This window comes from Episyrphus balteatus, chromosome 4, assembly GCF_945859705.1.
Source record: "Episyrphus balteatus chromosome 4, idEpiBalt1.1, whole genome shotgun sequence".
In the NCBI taxonomy this organism is placed as follows: Eukaryota; Metazoa; Arthropoda; class Insecta; order Diptera; family Syrphidae; genus Episyrphus; species Episyrphus balteatus.
The window spans coordinates 3,258,051-3,278,436 of NC_079137.1; the positions used below are offsets into that span (position 1 = coordinate 3,258,051).

At 28.3% G+C, this 20,386-nt stretch overlaps 1 protein-coding gene and 1 long non-coding RNA gene across 2 annotated transcripts in view; one reads left to right on the forward strand and one right to left on the reverse strand.

Moving 5' to 3' along the window:
- The window catches only part of LOC129920075 (uncharacterized), a 162,712-nt gene that overhangs the window by 74,804 nt on the left and 67,522 nt on the right, over positions 1–20,386 (reverse strand). The window lies entirely within an intron of this gene.
- Positions 1–20,386, forward strand: part of LOC129920072 (uncharacterized) — a 125,005-nt gene that overhangs the window by 312 nt on the left and 104,307 nt on the right. The gene's annotated exons all lie outside the window — the stretch shown is intronic.

The window sequence follows — 20,386 nt, forward strand, 5'->3', positions numbered from 1 at the left end:
ATTCCTACCTCCCATGTTCCTTTTTGTACGATTTATGTGACCTGAAGTGAAGAAAGGTTGTGAGTGTTTCAAATGAAGGAAAGGTATTTTTGCGGCAAGTTTGTGCTAACCCTTTTTTTTTTATGAGGGGTAAAAGTGTTGTAACATTTTGTGACCCTTGATATCATTAATAGCACCTGAGTATACGAAATTGTTTCTTTCTTTTTTTGCTGTTCGTCCTTTTGGGTTTTCGTGTGGATGTGTATGCAAAATGACAGATTGCGATGGTTAACCAAAAATAAAGGGTGAATTTTGAAATTCTTTGGTAGGTTAGGAGCTTTCAGTTCTTTTTTTTTATCTTGTGGGAAATTTTGGATTTATGTTAAGGGTTTTCGGAATGGGTCAGAGCTTAATGGATTTGTTGATACAGTGGTGGAAAAATAATTAGAAACACGCTCTTTCTTTTCAAAATGTTTGTATGTTCTTAATATGAATAAAAAATATTAGAAATATTTTTTAAGAGAGGTATTTGAAAAGCTTGATGTTTTACTAAGGATCTCATCTTTATTGCACCTTCTTTTTCTAAAATATAAGGGGTTGGTGTGTCAGGAATATTGTTAAGGACGTTTTATTATTTTTTTGGAACATGTGACATTTTTCGAGAACTGCAACCACGATAACCAACTAATAGAAATTAGTTAGTGATAGTCCTTTTTATTAATTGTACGTTTAATTAATTGACCAAGTTTGGCAAATGTAAATGCTAAAAATCAAAAACATGATATTTCTTAGTAATTTTTCCTCAGTGTTTCTAATTATATTTCCACACAAAATTGGACTATATTTTAGATTTTTTGCAATATTTTTCTTTTGTTGGATAAATTCTAAAATTTTTTTCTTAAAATGTTACAAGGATTATATCATCACTTGTGTTTGCTAAAAATGTGTTAAATATTTTGTATTTATAGTAAGAAAAAAATAACATTTTGTAAACAAAGGACGATGTTTCTAATTATTTTGCCACCACTGTATATCTTCTTTTATTTTTTTGTGTTTCCTCATTTTTGATTTAAGTCACATTAATTACTCATTTTTTAGGATGATTTTGAATATTTATTTAGGTTTTTTAAAGACACATATATATTTTTTTTTTTTTTTCATTGTGAGGTTATCATTCTTATTTAAATGGGTATTTCTGCGCACTTATAATGTACCAACAAATTTGAAACGTAAATTTTATTAGATATACCTTATAGAGAATATAAATGTAAGTACCTACACAGTTTAAGGAAAATAAAATGCACGACTGGGGTCGCACGTACTTGCTCTTGCAGTTCAAAGCACTTTTATGTTAGTCTACTTGTAGATTTTAAAAGCTGGCTCTAAATTTAAAAAAAAAATTGATATTGAGGAAGAGCCGACATTTAGGGCATGAAAAAATTTTTTTTTTGTTATTTGACTTTTTTGAGAAAAAATAAAAATGCAATTTTATTGCCACTGCTTTAAATATTACGTATACAAAGTTTAATCAAAATCGTTAGAGCCGTTTTCGAGAAATTCGCAATATCGTATTTTTTTGTATGGGAGGTATACGTTCTAAACGAGATATAAAAAAACAAAAAAAAACCAACTTTCAGAATTCTATAAAAATCATCTGTACCAAATTTTAAGAAAATCCGTCCACCCGTTTAGGCTGTGGAAATGTGTACAGATGGACGCACAACCGCACAGACGCACAGACGCACAGACGCACAGACGTACAGACGCACGGACGGAATTGCGAGACCCACTTTTTTGTAATTCTCCATCATCGTAATGTTGGTTTTGATTAAAACCTCAAATTTTTTTTTCGACACGAAACCAATACTTGCCCTATAGAGCAAGTAAAAATATTAAATTTTGCATACTTTTTAGTATCAAATAAATACAGGTCGGTACACTGAGGGAAAAGTTGCCATAAAACAACGTAAAATCAATGAAAACCACATTGATTTAACGATTATTCGGAATGATTTTGCTTTGAAGATGAACATTTTAAAATCAACGTGGAAAAAAGGTTAATTTATCATGGTTTCGTTTCTTAAAGTCACATAAATCAAAGTAGTTCATCTTTGAAACAAAGATGTTTCAACTTCAATTTATTTTTTCCCTCAGTGTATAATGGGCAAAATATTGACTTAGCTAAAGCCAAGCTTTTGGAATTTAAATGTTTCAACGAACGCATGGAAATATTCTCCTACCTTAAATCTATTTTTTGTATTTATACAAGAATCTCTATGAAATTAGTTTCTGCTAACAAAAGCTATACTTTAAAAGACAAGAAACGCAAGTGGGCTGTTCAATATAAGAAAAAAAGAAAAACTTGTGGAGGAAACAATAACTAAACTTTTTATATGTATAAAAAATAATTTTCTAAGTCTAATTGGGACAAAGCCACAACAAAATAAAATACAAAAGAATAGTTAGTGTCAACGATTTTCGAGAAGCAATCACTAATTTCTTAGACTGAAACTAGGTTCCTTAGATTTAGAAATGCAGTTTTTGAATAATAAAAAATTGATAATTGTGTCCTCTACAAGTTTTATTTTGAAGTGTTCCTTCAAAAATAGCTCTTAAAAATAACTTCCTGCACGAAAAATAGACTTATGCCCATATAAAAAAATTGAAACTCATCGAGACCTTTTCTGTGATGTTGATCAATATGCGGAAAATAGTGTCCATTTTCCTTTAACCTTTTGATTTGTTAAAAAAAAAAATTTATTACGTCAGTTTTTAAATTATCAGCCGGGGATAGCAATTTCACAGACCAAGAGTTGGGTAATTTTTGTGTTCAAAGCAGAAAAAATGTCCGAAATCTGAAAGGGATTTGTTAAAGATGCCTGATAAAACCAATTCAACCAATTTTCTGGCAGGTTTTTCTCGAGACAAAAATAAATTGTATTGAAATTTTGAATACCTATATGAAATTATGCTTCGTCATTTTAACTCAGTTTGATGAGCTGAATCTTGAAGATCGGATCAATATTAAAAAAGAAATAACCCTTTTAAAAAGAAACATGTTTAATTTTTAGATTGTTTGGTTATTTAGGAACGCTTCAAAAAGATCCGAAATTTTTAATTTTAACAGGTTATATCTTAAGTTATACTGGCTGTATTTTCAAGTTAGTAAGTATTTTATTAGAATGTATTCTGAAATTTATTTCGACTTGAAGTTGGAGCTGATTTTTATTTGAAAGGGTGAGATGGAATTGATAATTTTTAAGGAAAGTGTTCGGCCTTTAATCGCAAAGCTTATTTACGTTTGTAAGAAGGGAGCCCTTTATCAGCAAAACTATTTCAGAAATGACTGAAAAATTGTAAAATCGACAAAAGTACCTAGCTATTTAAAAAACAATCAACAAAATTTTAGAAAAAAAGTCTAAGACATGACGTTGTCAAAAGACACTTGGGTTGTTTGCTTTTTTTCGTTGAATATTAACCTATTTTGGGTATTTTTGACGGTTTGAATTTGATTTTAGGTTTTTTCAATTAAAGTTTTGTATTTAAAGGATTATCAGCTCCTCCAGGGATACGAACAGAAACAACCAAAACACTAAGATTTATAGATTAGCTACGCATAATTATTTTCATTACACGCTTAAAATCGTTAGGCCCGTTTTCGAGAAAAATGAAATTACTCGAAAAATTTCACTTTTTAAAAAAGTTATTAAATAACAAAAAATAAAAAAAACAACCTTGGAAATTAGGAAAAAAATCATCCGTACCAAGTTTCAAGAAAATCCATTCACCCGTTTAGACTGTGGTATCATGTACAGATGGACGCCGCCGCCGCCGACGAAAACCACTTTTTTGAACTTCTCCATTGTTGTAATAATGTTATTTTTGATTAAAACCTCAAAATTTGTATTGGCACGAAACCATTACTTGCCTTTATAAATCAAGTAAGGATACGTATGTGATAAAAACAAGAGTAGGTACCTATTTTGGTATAAGTAAGTTAGACCAGTTGACCTTTAAATGTAGCAAAATTGAAATTATAACCTTGTAATTTCTTATAGGATTGTTAAATGGAATCTATTTTTGTATTATAAAAACAAACAAATTTTTTTCAATTCAACTGTTTTTTATCTCAACCCATTTAAATTCGTACTCATCATAAACAAAAGCTACGACATTATACCCACTTAAAAAGAAACAAAAATCATTTGACCGATAATGCCGCAGGGCACGTTAAATGGTTAATTTCACGGAACATAAACTTTCCCCTCGAATTGTTTTTTAAATGGAAAAAAATAAAAAAGTAATACAATTTTTTTTATCATTTCAGAGAAGATGATTTTCTTTTTAAATAAAATTTAAATTTTGTTGGTATTAAAATCGATTGTTTTGGTCCTTAACTGTTGCAAATCACTTTGATCACATTTTTGCACTATACACAATCTTGCTTTGTCGTCAAATGTCAAACGACGATATTTGGTATACGAATAGAACTCGAGGTGGACAAACGACAGAAATTTGAATTTTTGAAAAAATGTAATTTTTGAGAATTTTAGGGGACTCTGAACTTTTTAGTACAAAATGTCTTTTTTGAATATCTCCTAAATTTAGGGTGGACAAACGATGAATTTTTATTTGTATCCATTTCTCGAGGTGGACAAACGATTGCCATTTGAATTTTTGGAAAAAAAAGTAGTTTTTTTTTATTTGGATACTGTGGTGTATGCGTAACTTTTTTTGCGAATTTTTAAAATTTGTTTTTTAAAAAATATATCCTAAACGCACCATGATTTTTTGTTTGTAACCATTTCTCGAGATGGACAAACGATGGCTGTTAAAATTTTTGAAAAATTAATTTTTGAAAAAAAACAATTAATTTTTAGGAATTTAAAAAACAAAATGATTTTTGAATGAGAGTTGCTATAAAAAAATTCTTTTTTTGAATATCTCCTAAACGGAGGGTGGATAAATAAAATTTTGGGTGGACAAACATGGACAAAAGGTAGACAAGCGAATTAGACAAGTTTGGTTCAAAATTTTTGAGGTCGCAGTTCTGGCTGCACGAAGCTGAAACAATTTAATAATTTCTCCAAAACTTTGGTTAGTTCTTGTTGTTTCGGTGATTTAATTTCATGAAGAAAAAATTTACCAAACATTAGAATCGTGCTTAAATTCAGGTCAAAATTTTTCTTATCACAAAACTCCCAAATGTTAAAATTGCAACAATAGTTATGAGGTCAGGTATAGTTCTGCCTAAAATGTCCTTAGATTCAGTTTAATTTGAAAATGAAACAATTTAAATGAAAAATTTCGTGGGGTCAAAATTTTTGTTTTGCACAGAGTAAAAACAAAAAACATGTCTAATTAATTAATTTTGAAAGTAGGCCTTCCTAAGTTTCCCCAGGAAATTTCTTTTATCAGAGACCATATTAATCGATTTAATAACAGGTATATTCGTGATATTTCCTCATATGTCAACTTTTCATTACCATCAAGCTTAAATAATATTTTTAATCATAACTTCGTATAGACTCCGGATGACACTTAAATGTAATTGAAACACCTTTTCATTGTGACATGTCATTTTACAAAGTGTCAAATCATCTTCCCCCCTCTGCATATGTCAACAACATTAATTGCTACAACCAGAGTGTGGTGTATTGGACTAGAGACACTCCTTTCTTTTGACTAATAGAATATATGAATATCATTTTCAAAGTTTTTTTTTCTATATTTTTCTGTCAAAGTTTATCTATACATGCGAGATAGACTTTAATATTTTTTTTTTTTTTTTTTTTTTCTAAGATCCTTAATGTCCTGTGTGGCTACCTTGATAGGGTTTAATATTCCTCCCTTTTTTGACCTATCGACCATTCGACAAAACCTATTTGCATTCATAGCCTTTGCGGAATTACTCCCTCCTCCTGCCAAGTCCCTCTCTCTCACCTCTCTTGTCGAAATCTTATCCATAATATCAATCTCTCTCTCCATAAACGTGGGCTGTGTTTGTTGTTGTTGTAGGAAGGTATTGTATATGTCCTCCTCCATGTCCTAGTCCTATGTCTTCGTAAACATTATTACTAGTTTGGCAAACTATAGAGACTGAACTCTTCCAATATAATAATAGTGGCTGAACCGAAAGCTCATTGAAGTATGTCGATTGCCTTCTTGATGATGATGATGGGCTCGGCCTGGTTTTACGATCCTAATAACCTACGACAAGGCGATTTGTTTTCATGTACATGTTTGCACACACAGATCCTCAGTAAAAGGATATATCTATGTGTGTAAGTAGTGTGTGACGCGATTGTGTTTTCGTCATCGCTCACTCTATAGCCCGCCGCAATTGCCATTTGCTCCCATAAAAGAAATTATCAAGGATATTGGTTATAAGGCAGATGGACAAAGGGCGACACAGTGTGTGTGGTGGGCCTCATATGAAACTGATGGTAAAATAAAAAGGGAAAAGGTTTTGTTTTCCTTTCTCATTTGCCCATATGTACATGTAGTAGTTTGGTTAGGTAGATATGTGTTTGTTTAGTTAGTCTCAGTGGAATATACCTATGTCCAGTTTTTTGTTTCCTTATTTCTTCTTCTATCTGCCTGGGTTATTTCCTCCTGACGTTGTGGTGGATTTGGGACCGTTTTTTATGCCTTTTGGCGCAAAAGACTGAGTACGGTGGTGTTGACAGAGGTTTTGTTGGTGAAAATTCTTGCGAAACCGAAAGAGAGAATTAGTCGTAGTTATGCAATGCGGGGATAGGGAATTATTTTGTTTTCTTGGTTTTATTTCGTTTGCTTAACTAACATTGATTTATACTTGTATGTATATAGAAATGTCAATACTTTTTCGGTCGGTCAAAGAGGATTAGAGATTTTGTGCTCACTAAGGGATTTACTGGCATACTAGGTGTTTAAGGAAGCAAAAGTAATTTGCTTTAGTTTTATATAGAAATGTTGTGATGAATGATGGATGGTATTAAAAGGGGTTTGCAAATTCGTCAGTTTTATGAGAATTGAAAGTCTGTTGTAGGTCAAACAAATAAACTTTATATTTCTTCAGAGAATTTTCGAAGTATGTTTAAGATGATTTCTGGGTAATTTTTGGCATTTAATGCCAATATGGAGTTGGTTTTTCAATATAAGATCAGCATTTCTAAGGATAATTACAAGTAGAAATGCTTTTAACAATTTCAAATTCGAAGAACTCCCGAAAATTGAAAATTTCTCTTTTGTACCTTCAAATTGCTTATTTACTGTTTAAATGACCATCAACAATAATCTCAACTTTAATTATGGTATTTGTGGTATAGTGGCTAGATATAATTCTTATTAAGTAATTTTGTACTATTACTAACTTCTTCGAATTCAGGTCTGCTCTGCCTCTTATAGTTAAAATTCTAATTAAATTTTAGATTCTTATAATATCTAAGGAACTCATATTCAAGGACTATTTACCTCTACAATTTATATTAAAATTAATGCCAGGTTACCATATAATAACATACTTGATTAAAATCCTGGAATGACCACATTATAATTAAACAATATTTGATTTAATTTTATGTTCTGAAACGTACAATAACTGATTTAAGGTTTTTGAGAACATGCTTTTTTGTGGTTAAAACAAACGAATTGCGACCAGTTTCAGAATTAAGTACTTGAAAATGTGAAAGGTCATCATTTCTTCCGGGAAATTAATTCGATTCATGTTACAAAGTGAAAATTTTTAGTTACGAAGAAAGTAACCAACAATACATCATCCACCACTTAGTCAAAAATCATGATTTTTGGATTTTTCGTGGAGATTGTCCAACAACAAATCTAAGTTTTTTGATTCTGGTAAGATATTGACAAGATTGATATTGAGCTAAAAATCACGTGACTGTTCAAAATACTCTAGTAATAATTTTTTTTTATGTTTTTAAATGTGTTATTGTCTGATTGAGTAAGGAAAAACTTTTTTTTTTAATAGAGCAATTTTTCCTTACGAGCGATAAGTTAAAAGATGCAAAGCGAAATATCCGTATTTTTTAAGACGAAGGTATTTGCAATGTCTGAAGATAAAAAAGTTTTATGTTTCAAAATCTAGATTTTAAAATTATCTAAATAAGTAAGTAAGTTAGTAGTTTATTTTATTTATATCAATATTTCAAAACAAGGTTTGAATACAAATAAAGAATTTTAAAGCTTTGACATAGCAGTCAGCTTAGTTGGAAAATTTTTATTTGAGGTAATTTTACTTTACATATAATAAAATTAAAATGAATTGATTTAAGGGGTTATACCTAGTTGTAATTTTGAAAAAAAATCAAATATTTTTTTTTGTCATATTTTGAATGTACATGCATATAAGAATGTTGTCCAAAAATTTAAATACGAAAATACGTATTTGTAAAGACATTTTAAGTAAGTTTACATGGTTCCCAACATTTTTAAACGAGTTTTTCTCGAAACTGTGTTTTCAAAGTCGGTGAGCAAAATTTCTCCGAAGCGGCTGCAGTGATCGGCTTGAAATATTTACACAATTTTCTTAGATACTTTTTTCAGGTAATGAACGAAGGAATACGGTTTTTGACAAAAATATCGAAACCCAATATTTTTTTAAATACACTGCGAATTCTTTTTATACACAAAATTTTCTATATGTACAAACGTTCTACAAATATTTCCTTGGCATCATATTGATTGCTTTAACCGTTAAGAAGATATTCGTATCCAAATCGCAATGCATACGGTTCATAAGAAAACTATTGAAATCAGTGGGCATTGGTTTGGATACAAATATCTTCTAAACGGTTAAAGAAATCAATATGATGCCAAGGAATTATTTGTAGAACGTTTAAGCCCTTACAAGAATATATTTCGTTAATTTGAAAGTAATGAATTTTAAGTGAATTGGAAAATTTTTTAAAGTAAAAAATGTTTTTATAATTTTTTTTAACTTTGACCTCAAATATCTTTAGAATGGTTAGATTAATGAAAAAAGTTATTAAGACTTTTTTTGTGGAACAATCTATTTCCTACAAGAATATGTCTTGCGCGTTTGATTATTATAATATTTCAACTTGTTACAAAATTAAGAACAAAAAACGAATTTTTAAAGATTTTCTCGATTTTTTTAAACTTAAATATCTATTAAACGGTTAGATAAACGAAAAAAGTTTATAAGGCCTTTTTTTTAAAGCGTTCAATTTCCTACAAGAATATGTAAAGAAATTTGACTAAAAAGTCAATTAATAAAAAAAAAGATTTTTTTTAGTAGAAGAGCTCATATTTGGTGTGTTTATTCTAGAGGTGTCTAGCAATCGATTTTTTGGAGTACAAAATAAAAAAAAAGAATTTCGATTTTTTTTGACCCAACCTAATGGACATGTATTCTTTATGTTTATATAATTAAATGTCTCTTCACAAAAATTCCACAAAAAAGAACGTTTTTTTACACTTACAACTAGATATAACCAGTTAAACGTATTCAGTTGTTATTAGTGGTTTTCTATACTTATAAATTGAGTTTAAAAAACAGTACAATAATTTTCAATTTGAACCATTTACCTAATAATTTAATTGTTTCTTGCATTGTTAACCAATTTTTTCTGAAAAAAGTTCTTCTTTGATGTTTTTAAACTAGACAAATTCTTATAAATTGGAAGGCAATCTTCTTTAGCTCTATATGTTGCAAAGTGTACAAAATTGCTGGAAAATTTCTGTTGTATGGACTGCCATTTAAGGTTAGGAATTCACATCTATGTTAACCTTTTTCTAAATTCATGTCTGTTTACTCAATAAAAATTTCAAATTTTAAAAAATCCTAAATATTAAAATTTTTAAGTTTACCTTTAGTTAAGAAAATATACTAGCCCAAAAAATTAAGGGAACAAAAAAAAATTGTGATTTTTTTTTAGTGATTTTCGACAGGCTGTATCTCATTTAAAAATGATCGCATAATGACAAATCAAAAAGGATATGAAAGCTACATTTTTCTAGTTTTAGGATTTTATTACCAAATATTTTATTTTTAACAGTAAAATAAGTTAATCGTTGGAACTGTTCAAAAACCAACATTTTCAAATTTTTTTGTTTGTTTTTACTTTTCTCATAAAAAAGTGGGAAAATTTTTTGTGTTAAAATGATAATAATTTTTAGAAAGGCTATTTATTTGGCTTCAAGATTATTTTTGTTTCAAAATTCTACGATTTTTTTTAGACTACAATATCAGTCCTCGAACCAAAAAATCTAAAGTTTGCTTTTTAAAAAAAATTTTTTTTCACATTTGATATCAATTTAGAAAATCTATCAAAATAGGCCTTTTTACAGTTTTTTTTTTAGAAAATGTGCTGCTATTTCATAACTATGGGTGATAAGATTAAACTGAGGCTTAATTTATTGAAGCTTAATAGAACTAAAATAAATTTGCAAAGTTTCAGACTTATTCATCAAACAGTTTTCCTGTTGTGAGGGTTTGAATTTTTGAGATAATTTAAAACACCACATTTTTGCAGCTGTAAATGACATACTTCTAATCATTTTTTTATGAGCAAAATCAAATTCTTTTGAGTCTATTTGAACATTTTATTAATAAATACCTTTTAAATTTTAGATAAACCAAATAAAAATCCAAAATTATCCAAAAACGGTATGAATTTTTTTTTTTCAAAATTTAAATTTTTTTGAAAACTTTTAATTTCCTTTGGTTTATCTAAAATTTAAACGGTATTTATTAATAATATGTTCAAATAAACTCAAAAGAATTTGATTTTGCTTTTAGCTGATATAACGATAATGGTAGGTCGTCCTTTGGTGGAATTAAGACTTTTAGTATTTGGGCTATATCTTGAGTAAGAAATGTTCCATTTAAAAGAAAAACCAGCACCTGAATGCCAAAGTTTAAATCCAATGGGTCAAATTTTTTTTGAAAAATCGACTTTTTAAGGAAATTTTTATGATGCTGAACTTTGCACTGGTTTTGAAGCTTCTGTCGCTGCTTTAAAACTCAACCGATTTTTTAAAATTGTTACTACGAAGATTCGACCAAAAGAGTCAGAAAGGCTAAAAACAATGTCGTCTAAAACTTTAGACTTCTGCTACTCCCGTAAAACTCATCCGATTTTCAAAAACTCAACTGTAATCGCTTTTTCTGAATAAATATTTGATACTACGTTTGCCTTTTTTTTTTTGTAGAACACTTTATGATTTTATGAAGAAAAAAAATTAAATTACAGAATACTGCCAAGTGTCTTTTGAAGATTTCCTCCTGTCAAAAAAAAAAAAAAAGTTTCCATTTATCTTTTATAAAAAAAAATATTTAAAAAATAAAGTGGTAACACTATAATACTTTCTGTGACACTTTTCCAATAAAAATCCTAACAACAAACTCTTTTTAAAAACATAAACATAAATTTATAACAATACGCATTACTTTGGTAATAAAATATAATACTTAAATGGCAACACTGACGAGTACTTAGTGTATGTTTGGGTTTTTGTTTTATTTTGTCCTTTGTGCATCGTTATCCTGAAGCTCCTTTGTAGCTCTTAGGTTAACAGTATTTATACTTAAACATCCTGGAATGGGTCTCATTTTCATCCACCTGATTCTATTTTCAAGGACGATTTTTCTTTCTATTTTTTTTTTTTTTTTTTGTTAAGTTTGATGTTGTTATGAGTTTCACGAGGCTCTACTTCTTTCTTACATCAGTTTCAGTAGGTAGGTATACATAAATAAAAGGCAGGAAGGGAATATTTATGAAAAATTTATGCGTAGAGATGAAAATGGATGGCTGTTAGATTGTCTTGATGGTAAAAGATTTACTTTTTTGTTGGTGTTGTTTTTTCTTTGTGTCTCCTCCATTTTATATGTACACATCACAAACATAGGTAACTTTAATGTTTGCAAAAGGTGCAAAGACGAATGAAAATGTTTACCTAAATAAAACGAAAGCCAGAAGGTTGCTTGAGGCACATAGAGTGGTTAGAGAGGTTTGCCTTTAAGCTTCGAGGTTGACAGAAAAACAAATTTTTTTGTAAAAGTCCTTTTAATAAAAATGTAAACAAAATGTGGCATTTTAGGAATCTTTTTTTTTGTAATATTGTTGTTGTTGTTGTCATACGTCCATGTAACTCAGTATGACAAGCTTTAAGAGGTTATTTGCCGACCTTTGCGGGCACATCATTTATTCAAGGCGACCAGGTTTATGACTGATTTTCAATACTGGCGAAGCACCTTTCCTGCTGTTGTTTTTCAGGAGATGGTGAGAATTTTTTGCTGACTCTTAAAGTCACAAAGTATATTTAACTCGTGGAGCTTATGACAGGTCGTAAAATGATGAGATTGACATAAATATGTAACGAGTGTGTTGTGCGTTAAAAAGGGCGAGGAGGCTCTTCTATGTTGGAGGAGTTAAGTGCAAGGCAAACCGCATAAAAAAATTACTTTTTATTCACTGGGATAAAATTTGAACTACAGAAAAAAACCATCGGAATACTCCCTTTACTCACATTGGGGGTAGACGATATCAGCATCAACAACCACACACCATCATAACATACATTTGGTTATCTTTTTTGGAGGGTATAAGGTATCTTTATGGGGCTTTTATGAGTAATGTAATAAAAAAAAAAAGTGCCATGTTGACTTGGTAAAGTAAAATATATGCTGAACAGTTGCGACAGGAAATTGTTGGTGGCTTCTGTTTGAGGCTATATTATATATTGTATATGAGATGAAATGCGCGCGGATATGAGGTGCTTTAAGTTGAGAGTAAAATTTCAATTTCCTTGCATCACATACGGTGAGTCTAATACGCACGTAACTATACCCTATCTAAAAGGTTTTTATTGCGTCGTGGGTAAGAATTATTTTACAAGCGCGAATAAAATTTGACTTTGTATTTATACGAAAAATTTACAGGGCGATTCAGTATGGTGGGGTGGTCACGAAAATGCAATTTAAAAATTACACATAAAGGAAGGTCAATTGTCCTTTTTGTTATACTGAGGACAATTTTTATTAGAAACCGTCTATTGGTTTCAACCTCTCTGAGACATCAGTTTACCTATTTAAAATTTAACTAAACTACCCTGTTTTTTTTTACATTTTGGATGTGGTGTTGTTGAACCTCTGCATTTTTTTATGACTCAAAGATTTATTTTTTTTGTCAAATTTAATGTTCAAGTTCTTTTTAAGTAAAAGCATTTTATACATAAAAATGGTTTAATAAAATATGCATTACGCTGTTTATCTACTCCAGACTCAAGAGATATTAAAATTTGGCAATAAATTGAAAATAGAAACAGATTTAAAAAAAAAATAAAAAAAAGCAGTTAATTTTGATGAATAATAAAACATTAGTGGGAGAATAACAAGTTTTAAAATAGAATGAAATTCTTGAAAACAAAATATTGGCCAAAATCTTTAACTGAAGTTGTTGAATGTGGAAAAAAAGAGAAAAAAGTAAAATATAACAATTTTATCATTTTGATAATTTTCAGAAAGTTCAGCATTGATTTTTTTAATAGGTAGATAATTGTTTATTTTTATTTGTAGGGTATCCGTGGTGTATGAGTAACTTTTTTTTATTAATAGAAATATATTTGACCTTTAAGGGAGTTGAAAGGCAGTTAGGAATTTTTGATTAATATAACTATTTGGTGAACACAATATGGTCGAAAAAAAAAACAAATCGTGATATAGTTGCAACGCCATCAATTTAATAGGAATATCGTTCAAGATCACAATTTCTTAAATCGTAAATAATTCTAAAATTGAAAGAAATTTTGCTTAATTTATGGAAGAAAATAATGAAAAATTTTTCGCCATAAATATTTACAAGTGCAACAGGTGAGGATTTTTAAAGGGACAGCTTGACATCTGTCTAAATTTTGTACCATAACAAATTGACAACTTTGTATTTTTTTGATTTTTGGAAAATTTGTCACAGTTTTCAAGATTTAGATTTATACACAAAAATTTTACGAGGAAACGAAAAATAAAGAAAATGGACATGAATTGTTAATAACAATTCAAAAATCGTAGATGCAACCGATTTCATAAAACGATGTTGTACAATATTTTCGAGTATTTCAGTAATTCAATTTTAAAATGAAGACAAATTTTCAAAAAAAAAAAAATAATTTTTGGAGTAGGTACATACATCTACATTATTTTGAAACTTTGTCAATTTTATTTCTTAGCATAGAATTTAAATGAAAGAAAAAGAAATTAAATGGCATAAGTCCTTCGGAGGTCGAAACTGTTTGAAGAGATGTTTTTGGAATTTGAAATCAAATTTTAGGTATGTTATTTTTTTTTTTTATTACATATTTTCATAATATTTTTTGTATGTTATTTTTTTAAGTTTAAATTAAAAGTATTCATTTATAATTTTTTAAAGTCGTGTTTTTTTAATCAGTTTTCTGAAATTTTAGTTTTAAGTGTTCATTGATAACACTGGTTTACAAGGGTTTTGTTGCCGAAACAAAAATATACTTTTCTGAAGGTTTTCGGTGTGCTGAACTCGAATCCGAAGTCAGAAACAACTAATCAGCTCCCGTTTTTGAGATATTACCGTTAGAAAATGCAGTAAAACGTTTTTTTTTTTTAGTTCTTCGGACCTAATTCTTTTGTAGGTATAAGGAAAATTGTTTGAGCATATTTAGTTACGGTTTCTATAAGAACTGTTTTCCATCTTTCGATACCTTTTGTATTGCCCGAGATATCTTAAAATGAAGTAAGTGGGTTTGGCTTCATATATCATAAAGGAGATAATGACGTTATTAAATTTATAAAAATACCAAACAACTGAGGATATCTCGGGCAGTAAAAAAGATATCGGAAATATTTAAACAGATTTAAAAATGTGGGGAATAGTTCTTATAAAGACCGTTACTAAATATGGTCAAACAATTTTACGTATATAAATGAATAAGGTCCGAAGTACTGCATTTTCTAACGGTAATATTTCAAAAACGGGAGCTGATAAATTTTGTTTTGACTTCGGATTCGAGTTCAGCACACCGAAAACCTTCAGAAAAGTATATTTTTGTTTCGGCAAAAAAAAAGTTTAATTTTATTAACCAGTGTAAATTTTTAATAGTAGAATACTATTTTTTTAATGTTAGAAAATTTTATTACAAATATAAAAAAAAAAACAAAAATAAAATATTACGAGCGATTTGAAAACAAAATATTTGTTATTAGTGGAGTAACTAAAGCTCAAAAATTGGCAATATTAGGGAACCCTGCCGAACAGCTTAGATTTTGATGATCTTTTTTTTCAAACGTCGGTAATTAAAAATACTTTAAAGTCTATAGATTAAAAATTGCCGGTGTTGCCGTTTTGATTTTTTAAATTTAATTGAAGTTTTTTGTGAACAAAAACAAATTTTTTTCAAAAATTTTTCTTAAATTTTATAAATTAATTGATGCCAAAAGATTTTCTAGGAAATTCAAGGAAAAAAAATATATGGGAGTGAGGGACAATCTTCCACAGTTCAAGCTATAGATGCAATTTTCTTATTAATTGAATTCAAACACAAAAAAAAATATTTGAACACAACGGCAACACCTACAATATTCAAATATACATTTTTTAAAAGCTAGAAGCTTAGTCATATATGTAAAATTAAAATTAAGTTAATTGAATGAACTGCTTTTGAAAGAATGGTAATTGAACTCAGATTTTTGAAAAAAAAAATTATTGAAAAAATTTTAAAATGTCGTTTTTAAACTTGGTCGTAATATAAAATGCATTTATTTTCAAATTTTTTTGGCCGCATTTATAATGATTTCAAATTATAAAAGGAAATGTCAATATGTATTACGGTTTATGAAAAAAATTAAAAAGTATTTCATTTTCGAAGAACTTTTTTTAATAAAAGTTTTGAAAAAAAATGTAACTTATTTTTTTTTTTAAAGTTCAACATCTAAACATAAAATTATTTTTTATTCATTTAATAACCCTTACTGTTGAAAGTTAAATAGCAAAAATTTAAAGTTCCTATTTACCACAGTCTTTGAGAAAATTAATTATTTCAATGCAAAAATTCAGTTTTAATAAAAAAAAACCATTGAAATTGAAGTAATTTTTCATTTTTTTTTTCAAAAGTGTGATATATTTTACCTTTTTTGCTTCGAAATTCAACTGATTATATTTATGGCCAAAAATTTTTTTAAATAAATTCATATTTTATTAGAAAAAGTTTGGAAAAATGTCATTTTAAATTTTTCTAATAACATTTTTTTTTTTAATTCTGAGTTTGAGGACCATTTTTTCAAAAAGTCTTGATTAAATTTAGTGGATTTAAATTTAAGAGATAAGAATGAGCTTCTGGCTTTTTAAAAATGTATTTTAAAATATTGTAGGTGTTGCCGTTGTTTTCAAAATATTTTTTTTGTGTTTGAGGTCAGAATGTTAGAAAATTGCATTTATCGCTTAAACGATGGAAGATTGTCCCTTACAGCCTTTTATATATTTTCCTTAAATTACCTAGAGAATCTTTTGCTATCATTTGTTTTATGAAATTTAAGCAAAAAAAATGGTTTTGTTAAAAAAAATTTTAAAAAACAATACGGCAACACCGGCAATTTTTAATCTATAGACTTTAAAGTATTTTTAATTACCTACCTACGTTTGAAAAAAAAAAAATCGTCAAAATCAGAGCTGTTCGGCCGGGTTCCCTAATAATTTGCTTTAGTTACTCTACTATATTCGAGAAATTTATTTTGTAGATTTAAACCATTTAAAAAAATTTTTTCGTCCTTTTTCTATTATTAAATTATATTGAAATCATTCATTTATTAATGTTTACATGAAAAGCTCTGCCTTTCTAAGCATCTTTTACCAGTCGTAGATTTTATCTTTTTAACCAACTATTAGACAAATTTAAATAACTCTTACAACTGCGCAAACTTTCAAAATTATACTTATTTTGGGTAATAGGGTATTTTTTTTTTTTTTTGATAAGGATGGAAAAATCTAGAATTGGTTCTAAAATGCGAATGATTAAAATAATACGCTTAAAAAATAAATACATGCATATTACAAAATATTGTATTGTTTAAAAATATTTTATATTTATATGAACAAGTGCAGTGCAAAAAATTATTTTTGTTTTTAATAATCCAATTTTTTTTCTTAACATATAAAAAAAAATGTAATAACATTTTATTATAAAGCTCATTTACTCATTTACCTAAAGATCAATAAGAAATCATAAATTCTTTAATGTATAAGAATATGTGTTTGTATTAGAAAAACCTGATTATAATGTTCAAAACTGCGTTCAAAATTATCATTAATAATCCGCATATCCCTATTACCTACCTAGCCTTATACCTGTTAAATATCCTACTTTTCAATTCCTCCCTTTTCTCTTATCAAATCATAAAAACGTTTTTCCCAACTTTCCAAATCCCAACCCGACCTATATTATCCACAAAAAACTCTCTCTTTTCTCTCTCTTAACTTGCAATTGCCATAATTGTTAATGATCTACCATAAAAACAAACTATACAAATAACTTGAAAGGATCTAAAATAAAACTCCACCCACACAACATTAAACTTGCATTAAGCAATGCCTCATTATCGTTAATCATGTACCCCGAAAAAAAAAAAACAACAACCAACAACGCTTTTAGCTTCGCACTTTAACTTAACGCATAGGTATTTATACAAAATATGTATATCTTTATACCCAACTTCCTCTCTCTACCTTAGGGTATTTTATACCAAGAAGTGATACAAAAAAATAAAAACAAAAATTCGAATTTCGTTGGGGAAAAAGAAAATGCGAGAGTTCAGCCTCAATTTCTTTGAAATAATAATAATTTAGGTTGCAATAAGTACTTTTTCCGTGTTGTTCTTTTTTTTTTTTTTTGGGATGGAAAATGGTAAATGGAAGAAAAGAAGGTCCCATAATTGCTAGGTCCAGTTTCATATTATACAAAATAGGTACTTATCTTAAGCTTGATTTATATATTTCAGGGCGTCGCGGTCTATGAAATTATTTCTATTAATATCCCCAAAGTGCCTTTTACTTGCGCTAGTAATACAGTACACAAGAGATAGAAAAATAATTATTTCCAAGTTAAAATGGGGGGTGAATCTTTTGGGTATATTGCGTGAGTAGGTGTATAATGTAGGTTTATCTATGTTTTTAGGGAAGTAGGAAGAACTTCTAGGGAAAAAAACACTTTCATTCTTATTTTACTTTGTCTTTCTTTGGAAATTATTGACGACGTAAAAATAACTTTTTTCCTATCTTAACCGGGTAATTGGCCTTACAATATGATACAGTTTTTTTTGAATATACAGAAAAATGGACTTTATTCGATGAAAACTTATTTTTCTATGAAGTCATCATCAATAAAAAAATGTCATCTGTCAATAAGATACATTTCAAAACCATCGTCTCCCTTAAATTTAATAAATTATATAATTTGTCAAAAACCAAAATAACAAATTACATCAACCAAAATGTAATAAAATTAAGAAATTGATCCAACACAATATATATAAATAACAAGACTAATTAATATAATTATTATTATTAGTCCTCCAAAAGACATTTATAAAAAAAAAAAGAGGAAAGGTATCCTTTTATGTAAATTATGAACAAAATTTTACATAAATTTAACATATTTTATCCTCTGTTAGGCAATTTAATTTGATATATTTGTCTTTTCTTGCGAAATATAATCACAGTATCTTTCTATCTCTTCTTGGTAAATTAATTGAATTTTCTTATACTACTTAAGTCCTTTAAAATTATAAATGACACTTTATAAATATTTTTGTAAAATATAACCAAGAAAAATAAACGAGAGAATTTATTTGTTTTTTCTACTTTTAAGAGAAAAATTTACATAAATCATTTTGGATTGGAGTAATAATTTCTTGGAACAATTCATTTTAAACAGTATTTCCATTGCAGTGTAAATGCCAAAGGCATTATTTGCAATTCCACAAACCGTGACATGAATTGAATATTATTTATTTTATGCTTCATTCCTATGAAAAAAAATAAACAATTTAATATTACAAGGACACGGGTAAATAAAGGGTTCAAATTTCTTCGTAATTCCTTGAACTGCTCATTAGCATGTAGGCTTGCAACCTATACTAACACCTCTTTCATACATATATTTTTGTGAAAAATACTACTGACCGAAAAGAAGAGGTTTAATCAATTTTAAACCATTAATTGCTTAAAATTTAATATAGGCGTCTTTTTTGTAGATAACCTGCTTTTCAGGGCCTTAACTCATTTTTGGAGGTCTTTAACATATTTTCATTGGTTTACAAATGTAAAAATTTATAAGAAATTTTAATTTAATTTTATTATTAATCTTATAAGAAATGTTATACAATGTGCTTTAAAGTTTACAAAAACACCTTCCTAAGAGATTTTACCCCCCCCTCTCCTCCCCTCCCAAACGAATTGGTTTCTTACTGGCCCAAAATTCTATTATCTTTAATAAGTCCAATTTCCCCCAAAATCCCTTTATAAGCTTGTTTTTAGAGCGCGATTTTTACATTTGAGATTTTCAATAAAAAAATGTTACGTATACACCCCAGTGACCATTATAATTTATGCTTAGAAAAGGTTTGGCAAGCAAAATCTGGCCATATTATTTTATAAAAATACAAATGTGAATGCTTCTCATTAAATTTTAGCTGAGACACGCTTATATTTAAAAATAAAGGGTTGTATCTCTTCAATAAGGATAAGTGCTCAGAATCCATATTTGAATGTTGAAAAGTACCAAAAATAAACTTGTTTTAGCAATTTTATTTACTTCATGGTTACCGAGTGCTTGTTCCAATTTAAGAAACATCATTTTAACACTTTTTTAACAAAAGTCTGAAGCATATTCCTATTTGATTGAAAAAACAAAATAATAATAATAATTATATTGAATTGGGAAATGAACCGAGACATCCCAAAAATTCTACTCATCTGATCTTTAATTTTACGTAGTGTAGGGTTGCCAGATATATTTTGACGAAACTAGTAATCGAGATGTAAAATCCCGGACTTTCCCGGACAAATGAGGACACAAAAAAGAGTACAAATCTAGGACAAAAGGAATGCATAGTTTTATAAAAACAAAAAAAAGCGGAACAATCTTTTCAAAATTTAACTAAAAATCAAATTTTTAACCCTTGTTCCCGTAGCATTTTTTTCTTATTTTTTTCACAAAAAAAAAAAAAAATAAAAGTTCAAATTTTAGCTAATATTACAAAAGTTGGAATGTACATAGTTACAGTAAAAGAAAATTTTAAATTCCATTAAAATCCAACTGCTCAAAATTTTAAAGGATTAAGAGCCAATTTTTCAATCTTCTGACTGTTTAGTCAGTTAACTGTTCGACGAATAAAGTTATTAGGCTCATAAGCAATCAGATA